Here is a 9,331-nt window from a genome sequence, read left to right as displayed (position 1 = left end):
CTTTCAATTATCAGCTGAGCTGTTCACCTTTGTGCCAACCACCCTCCAAAAAAAAGAAAAACCTCACTGCCATCAAGTTGACTCTGACTTACAGTGACCTTGTATAGCTGCAGCGGTTGGTTTCCAAGAGCATAATTCTTTCCAGAAGTTTTACTCTGGCTGGTGCCTTCAAACTCCTGACCTTGTGGTTAGCAGTCCAGTGCATAAACTACCATGCCACTGGGTTCCTGCCAACCACCCTAGATGCCTTGAATTTGCTTTCAAGTTAGAAACAATGTCATTGAATGCTATTATCTTGCAGGAGCAGAGGACCCCCAGAGGGATGGTAATTTGCTCTGCTATCTATCTGCTTACCTGAGAAACCTTCAGGGACTTGAGAGAGCTGGCGGCTTCTCTTCCTCCTCCCCTTTGTCAGTAAGCAGAAAAAGCAAGGTGAAGCCAGCCCCCTAGCCTAACAAGCCTAGACTTTCTTAGTTAATTAGATTTCTATTAAAACACACACCCAAATACACATCTTTAGCTAAAATATTTTTTAACTCCATATGCTTGTTTTGTTAAAATTATCATACCCTGCTGTTGGAAAAAAAAAGCGACTTAATCCCTTTGTTTTAGTTAAAGATGCACAAAAACATTTATTATTGGGGGAAAGACTTTGCTGGCAAGGTGCGTTGTTTCTCTTAATATAGTGTGATTTAAAATAAAAACTTCCTTAAATATTCATGACTAAATCTTAGATTATAGATGGTCTCCACCCGATTACTTCACAAATATTGACTCTTGACCTTGGATTTTACATACAGACCTATATTCCGTCTTTATGGTGGTGGTGGCAGCTCCAAGAGTTTATAACTGTATAGCACAGTTATTTTTTCAATGGAGAGCCACTGTCAAGAAAAAATATGGACTCAGGTGTCAAAAAGCAGATTTTCATCCAATTGCCTTCCTTTCTGTTCATCACCTATCCGGAAGGACAATGAAATTGCATGTCTAAACGATTTTCAGGGTTAAAATTAAAATTAAATTACTCTTACTCCAATGAGAAGTGCCCTCTCATACACTAAAATATAATGACATTACGAAATATAATGACACTAAATATCATACACTAAAACATCATAGTGACATTACGAAATACATGCTACGTTTGAGATTTTCCTTTACTGCAGCGAGAAATTTACTCCGGTCAACAAATGAACATTTTTGGACATGTAATTCCCTTGTGGTACTTTTAAAATTTGGCCACAAAGTCTTTGCTACCCCCCTCCTCAAGAGATAGAGTTCATTTCCCCTCCTTTGAATAGAGGCCAGATTTAGTGACTCACAAGGAGCCCTGGTGGTCCCAACCACAAGGTCAGCAGTTTGAAACCACCAGTGAGCTCCGCAGAAGAAGGACGAGGCTTTCTACTCCCGTGAAGAGTTACAGGCTCAGGAATTCACAGAGGCAGTTCTGCCCTGTCCTATTCAGGATTGGCAGTGAGTTTGGTTTGCTTGTTTTAGTGACTCACCTCTAAGGAATAGAATGTGGTAGATGGCTCACTATGGGGGAAGCCAGCCAGCGGGCCATGAGACACTCCAGCAGTCCTGGGAAAGGCGCACAGGGAGAGCAACCAAGGCCTCTAGCCAACAACCAGCATGTCAGCAGGCACCCTGGGAAATGCCAACACTTTGACTGCAGTCTCCTCCTTGAAAGATCCCCACGTAAGAATGGGCCGGCTCTTTAATTCCTGATTCACAGAGATTATGAAGCAATGAGCTACTAGGTTTGGGGTCAGTTCTTACGCAGCCAATAGATAACTAAATACAGCACCGTAATTTAAGTCCAAGAAAAAGGGAAGGAGTTGGATTACTTATTTTAAAGAAGGACTCACCAATTGCACTCCTGGTATGTACTCAAGAAATGAAAACATGTGTGCTCCAAACTTGGCATGAATGTCTGTGGTAGTGTCATGTCTTATCAGTGGGTGAGTGGATGATGCAGAGGCGGTATATCCATACAATGGAGTCTTCAAAGCATTACGTTAAAGCATAGCTTCCCAAATTTATTTGGCCTACTACTCTCAGAAAGAAAGAATAAAGTTAAAAAAGAGAGAAATTTACTCAAGTCTCTGCCATTAAGAAATCATTTGTACAATAGCCCATAATCCAGGGCAGAGTGCTTTTGCAGCCCTGAAGGGTCATTCTAGCACCCCCAGTGGGGTGGAAGTGCCCACTTTGGGAAACACTGAGTTAGAGGAAGGAAATCTGACTCAAAAGGCCACACGAAGTGTCCGAAACAGGAAGACTCACAGGGACAGAAAGGTTAGTGGTTGCCTAGGGCTGGGGGTATGTGAGGAGTCTGGGCCGTCCTTGTGGGCAATGAGAATGTTATGAGATTGGACTGGTATTGTAGGTATGTGACCTATATATCTCAATTGATCCTATTATGTTTTACATAACTAAATACTTGACTCTGGGGCGCCAAGGAAATAGACACCTCCCTCAGGGCACTCCTAAAGGAACAGCGATGTTCCTCATTCCTGATTCTTCAGCAAATTTGCTTCTTATTCAGTTGCTCTTAGTTTTTGCTCCATTTCCATTTGTCTTATTTGGCTTGCTATTCAATAAGGAGTGTTTGAAGTCTAGGCATTTTCCTCTGATTACAGTTTAGCACTATCCATGGGTTTTGATATATAATGTTTTCATTAGTATAATTTCCCACATATTTGATGCATTCATTTTAGGGGGTCCAAGAGTCGTTTGGGAGAAAGGGTTGACAATCTCAAAAGATTGGCTGTTTGTTTTTATTTTTTCCCTATTTCTTGCATTTATTTCTAGTTTCAAGAGCAGATGGTGTGATTTATACTGCTTTTAATTTGTTACATAGAATGAGTTTTCCTTTTAGTTAATATTCATACATCCCATTCATGTTTGAAAATAAATCTACTCTTTTCAGAGGACAGGGTTCAGATTATTTAGGATTTCATTCTGATCTCTTTTTTATAATCATTTCATTGGGGGCTCATACAGCTCTTATCACAATCCATACATGCATTGTTGCCATCATCAGTTTCAAAACATTTTCTTTCTACTTGAGCCCTTGGTATCGGCTCCTCCTTTTTTCCCCTCCTTCCCTCCCCCATCCTCCCATCCTCATTAACCCTTTATTAGTTTATAAATTATTATTTTTCGTGTCTTAAACGCTGTCCCCCTGGAAGGGGATTATATGTAGATCATTGTGATTGGTTCCCCCTTTCTCCTCCCACTTTCCTCTTCCCCTCTTGGTATCACTACTCTCATTATTGGTCCTGAGGGTTTATCTGTCCTGGATTCCCTGTGTTTCCAGCTCTTATTTGTACCCATGTACATGCTCTGGTCTAGCTGGATTTGTAAGGTAGATTTGGGGTCATGATAGTGGGGGGACGGAGAGGAAGCAGTAAAGAACTAGAGGAAAGTTGTAGGTTTCATTGGTGCTATACAGCACCCTGATTGGCTCATCTCTTCCTTGTGACCCTTCTGTAAGATGATGTCCAATTGTCTACAGATGGGCTTTCGGTCTTCACTCTGCTCTCCCCCTCATTCACATTACTATGATTTTTTTGTTTTGTTTTGGGTCTTTGATGCCTGATACCTGATCCCATTGACACCTCGTGATCACACAGGCTGGTGTGCTTCTCCATGTGGACTTTGTGACTTCTCAGCTAGATGGCCGCTTGTTTACCTTGAGACCCCAGACACTATATCTTTTGATAATTGGGCACCACCAGCTTTCTTCACCACATCTGGAAGTTTGTCTTTAGCGATCGTATCAGGAAGATGAGCATCATAATATGCCAGGTTATTAATACAAAATGTTCTTATATTGAGGATTTGAGTAGAGGCCCAATATCTGTCTGCCACCTTAATACTTAACATATAAATATATGTACATAGATCTATTTCCCTATCATTATACATAAATATATTTACATATGTACATGCCTGTATTTAGAGCTCTATAAATGCCCATTTGCCTCCTAGTTCTTTTCTCTTCCTTTTAATTTCCTCTTGTCCCACTATCATATTTGGGTTTCACTAGTTCCTCTCGGTTATATTGTCCTTGATCAAACCCTATCAGGCATCCTAGACCCTCCTCACCATCAATTTTAGATCACTTGTTCCCTTGTCCCTGGGTTTGTTAATACCACTTTCCTTTCCCCCACCCTCTCCCTCTCCCATGTCCTCCCCAGAACCATTGTTACCATTGTTTTCTCCTCGGATTATTTATCCCACCTATCTTATCTAGATAGACATGCAGAGACAATAATCAGCACAAAAACAAGACAGAGCAAACCAAACAACAAAAGAAACCCAAATAACAACAACAACAACAACAAAACCCAATGACACAAAAAAGGAAAGCCTATAAATAGTTCCAGGTCTGTTGGTTGACCTTTAGGAGTTTTCCAGTCCAGTCTGATGGGGTGCCATGCACTGGCCCCAAAGTCTATTTTTGGTATTCCCAGTGGACTTCATTACTTTGCTCCTCTTGTTGCTCTGTTACATTGCCTTAGTGTTTCACCAGTGTTGTCCTCCATGGGGCTATGTATCAGTAAGGGACCTTGTGTCTCATGGGGGGGCCAGCCCTATGGGTCTCTGTTCATTGTATGCTCTGAGCAGGAATATCGTCCTCAGGACTTGGTGGACCAGGATATGTTCCACTCTCTCTCCCCTCCTGTGCTCTGGTCAGGTGTGCCCCTCTCTCTGAGCTGTAGCTTCAGTGCTGTCCTCATTCTGAACTCTTATATCCTTATTTTTTTCTCTTTGCCTACGATAACAGCACTGAAATAAGTGGGCGAAAACCCACCACCTCTGTTATAGTCACATCCATTTTTCTGTTATTTTCTGCTACTTGTCTTTATAGCCATAGCAGGACATTAACATAGAACGCTCTTATTTCAACTTCAGTTGAGGGCCCAAAGTGGAGCAAGATTACATAACAGTTACCAAGAACCTCTATCTTCTAAAGCTGTGGTTCTCAACCTTCCAAATACCGTGACCCTTTAATACAATTCCTCATGTTGTGGTGACCCCCAACCATAAAATTATTTTGTTGCTAGTTCATAACTGCAATTTTGCTGTTGTGAATCAGGCGACCCCTGTGGAAGGGGTTATTCGACCTCCAAAGGGGTCATGACCCACAGATTGAGAACCACTGTTCTAAAGGGAGAGAGTAGCTTATAGCTACATGATTGGAGGCTGTAAAAATGGGAGTGTGAAAGACCCTTTAGTTAATCTTACAATTAGAGTTAAATGTGATAAAACATAAACTGTAATAGGTTTGTATAATAGGATTTCCTTGATCTTTCTATTATGGATTTCTAATCCCATAGTGTTGTGATCTGAAACTACTCTTTGTCATATTTTAATGTTATACGTTCTTCAATTAACTGAGGCTTGCATTGTGAACTAACATATAGGCTATTCTGGAAAATGTTCCCTATGTGCTGGAAAAGAATACTGATGGTTCTGTTGTGTGTAGTGTTCTGGGTATGTCTCTGAGGTCAACTTGACTGATTGTCGAGTTCTTCTGTGTGTTTGTTGAGTTTCTTTCTAGTTGTCTGCCCTTCATTAAAAAATGTATTAAAGTCTCCTACTATTATGGCAGAGTTGTTAATTTCTCTCTTCCATTAAGAAAGATTTTGATTAATGTGTTTTGAAACTCTTTCCTTGTGTGTATAGATATTTATTATGGTTATGTCCTGTTATTCAATTGACCTTTGAGTCATTGTATAATAACCTTCATGGTTCTTATGCTGTATTTTGCCTGAAAGCCTATTTTATCAAAACAGATATTGCCAAATCCTGTTCCTTTTTTACAATGTGATTAGCTTGATATATTTTCCCATCTTTGGGTTTTGTTTATTTTTGACTTTGTATCTCAGGTATATCTCTTAAAGACATCATGTTGATGGATCCCATTTTCTTACCTATTCTGCTACTCTGTCTATTGATTGCTGCACTTAATCCATTTACATTCAGTAATTATCAGTAGGCGCAAACTTATTGCCATCATTTGACTGTGTTTTCTTGCCATGCTGCTGGTTTCTCTATTCTACTTAATATTCCAAGCTGAGTTCATTTTGTTTCTTGGTTTTCTTATCCATTTTCTTTGTTCCTGTTGTTTCAATACTTACTAAAGAGTTATAATTTTCCTATTTTTATTTTGATGAGGTTTACTCATTGTCTTTGAGGTTACCCTATAATTTGTTTCTTCCAAAATGTATAGCAGCCTGTTTTGTTGAAATCCGTTTGACCCCCTCTCAGTTTGGAAGCTCCGTAACTATACTCTTTCCTTTCTTTGCTTTGCCATGGTCTTCACCGATAAAGTGAGCGATCTGGTCCCCTTTTTCTGCCTTGTTCACCCACTGCTGTCCATTCCAACTCACAGCGGCCCTATGAACAGAGTAAAACTATCCCTTAAGGTTTCCAAGGCTGTAAATATTTTCAAGAGTAGTGCTATAGTTTATTGGTAAAGAATTGTGTACAGGTGCCAGGCTGGCAAGGGGTGGATTGCTATAGTTTATTGTGCCACCCTGAAGGGCAGAGGGATAAATGGCTTGCTTGTTCTGTGCCTCAGTTTAAAGGGGTACACTACCTGTGGGATGCCTAGCCTGTGGACTGTGTCGCTGTAAGTTGAGGTCCCTTTAAGCCCACACGATTGGAATGTTCATCTCTGGAGCTGGGGACTGACAGTTGATGACAGTTGGGGACCTGCCTTGCAGTTTGCTGCCTGGGTATATATAGCCCAGCTCTCTCTACAGAAGGGGACTAGTAACTGGCAACTCTCAAAAACTTGAAGGACTGCTAGTGTCTCACTGCTTTATAATTTAACTGTTAATTTCTTGTATTATCTATCTGTATATTATTTAATGGTTTATTTCTTGAATTATATATCTATCTTTATAAATATATTTATATATAATTACTAGCAATCTGGTTTGTCTCTCTAGAGAACCCTGTCCAATACAAGTAGACAACCTCATTTTTCTCCCATGGAGCAGCAGGTGGCTTTGAACCACCAACTCTGTGGTTAGCGATCCAATGCTTACCAGACAGCACTGGGCTGACTGATAAGTTGTATTGTCATGAAGGGTTAACCCCAGGTTGTTGTCTGCTGTTGTTGGTTCTTTGTACACTGTCAGGGGAGCCAACTCCTAACAAATCCTCACAGACCCAGTAGGCACAATTGTACAGCGATAATAAGCAAATATTAAAGTCATAGAGAAAACATGAGAGATAGGAGAGAGTAAAATGAAAGAGTCAGACACATTTCATGGTAGGTAACATGTTCACCTCAGCTCCTCTTGGTGGTACAGGGCAGGAGAGAGAGATGTATTGCTAACCAAGGCTTATATATCTTTTGGGAGCGTTACAGGTAAAGACATGTCACAAGAAGGGGTTGTACTGTAAGTAATACAGTAATGAGAGGGGGATGATCTAGGGGTATGCATGCAATAGGAAGGGGAGGGATTAGGGGTATACATGTGACAAGATGGATGGATCCTAGATTCAGGATGGCAGCCTAATTTGGGATGTCACTGAGCAGGTTTGACCTGTTCTCCGGCTCTCCATGGAAACAATTACTGTACTTATCAGTAGGGTGTGAGCCCCATCTGTAGTAGACCAGACTAATGGTTGAATGCCTTCAGGAAGAATCTCTCTAAGCATCTGACCTCCTACCATGAACTGGCAACCAGACTCTAATGTTTGGCATGTCTTTGGGGGACAACGCTGGGGAAAAGTCTTTTTATATCCCACACTGCACAGAACTCCCTTTTGTATTTTTCTTATAAGGTTGATCTGGTTTTTACAAATTCTTTTGATTTCTATTTATCTGGAAATGTCTTAATTTTGCTTTCATATCTGAGTGACAATTTTACTCAGTCTACAATCTGTCATTCTTGGTTGGCAAATGTTTTTTATCTTTCAGAGTTTTATATATGTCATCCCACTGCCTTTTTGCCTGAATGGTTTCTGCTGAGAAATCAGAGCTTAGTCTCCTTGATTCACCTGTGTCTGATAACTTTGTTTTTCCAAGTTGCTCTCAGGATTCTTTTTCTTTGGTTTTGAGAAGTTTGATTGTGGTATGTCTTGGTGATTTTCTTTTGGAGTCTATTGTGTTTTAGGTTTGTCTGGCTTCCTAAATGCATGTCCTCTCGTCTTTCATAACATTAAGAAAGTTTTCTTTCCAATGAATATTCAACAATTGGGTGGGGAGGGTCCTTCCTATTCTGTAATTTTGATCACATGTCTGTGATTTCTCTTCCTTTAGACTTTGTTGTTGTTGCTTTTTCCTTTTGTTCCTCTAACAGATTAGTATTGAGAGCCTTGCCTTCAAGTTCACTAATTCAGTCTTCCATTGATTTAATTTTATTCCTTTGTCCTTTCAATGTCTTATCTAATGTTAACCTTCTGGATTTCTATTTGCTATTTGTTCTATAGTTTCTAATTTTTCATTTATTTTGTCAGTTCTTATAGTGTTTTCCTGAATTATTCTAAACCTTTTCTATGTTTTGCATAGAAAAATTGCTTTCTGTAACTTTCAACCAAATGAAAGTATCTCACTATCATTCTTCTGAATTCCTTTTCAGGTAGTTCCGATGTCATATATATTTTTCCCCACAGGAAAGTTATGACTCTGTATGTTGATCCCTTGTTTGAGTCTCTTACCTTGTTTTTTCATGTAAGCGAAAATTGTCTGTTTTCTCTGGGCCATTGTAGTGGTGGTGTTTTTAATTGATGCTTGTAAGTTTGTGTGTTATTAAGCACTCATCCCCGCGTGTCTCCTGGTGGGTGTGAGTAGATTATGAGAGCCTGTGCACAGTGTTCACTGTGCAGTGCAGTTGAGGGTGGGTTTCACGAGGGTTGGCTGCTTTATGTCTCTGATTAGGTGGTAGGGGAGTAGATAGTAGCGCTTGCCCAGTGGGTGGGGCTGTGGGAGCTACTGGTGTGGCTGGGCTCTGTAGGCAAGCTGCTTACTGGTCATCAGCCACATTTGATGGCATTTGTGAAAACTGTTTGCAAAAGTTCAAGATGGGTGCTGTGGTTTAGTAAGTTCCTGGATGCGACCCTTTTAGCCATAGTGTTTGTAGCTTGCATTGAATTACTTTTTTTGTTAATGGGTCTGGGTAAGCTAATATGGGGAGGGCTACTGATAGATGACTTAGTTGTAAGTGATTGGTATCAGGGTTAATTGTGATTGTGTAAATTTGGAACTATAACAAGGGCATTGATGAATTTTGCCATCTTGCTGGATTTTAAATACCATATATACTCGAATATAAGCTGACCCGAGTATAAGCCGAGGTACCTA

The sequence above is a fragment of the Tenrec ecaudatus genome, chromosome 18, assembly GCF_050624435.1.
Source record: "Tenrec ecaudatus isolate mTenEca1 chromosome 18, mTenEca1.hap1, whole genome shotgun sequence".
Lineage (NCBI taxonomy): Eukaryota > Metazoa > Chordata > Mammalia > Afrosoricida > Tenrecidae > Tenrec > Tenrec ecaudatus.
Note: the sequence above shows the minus strand (reverse complement) of the source record.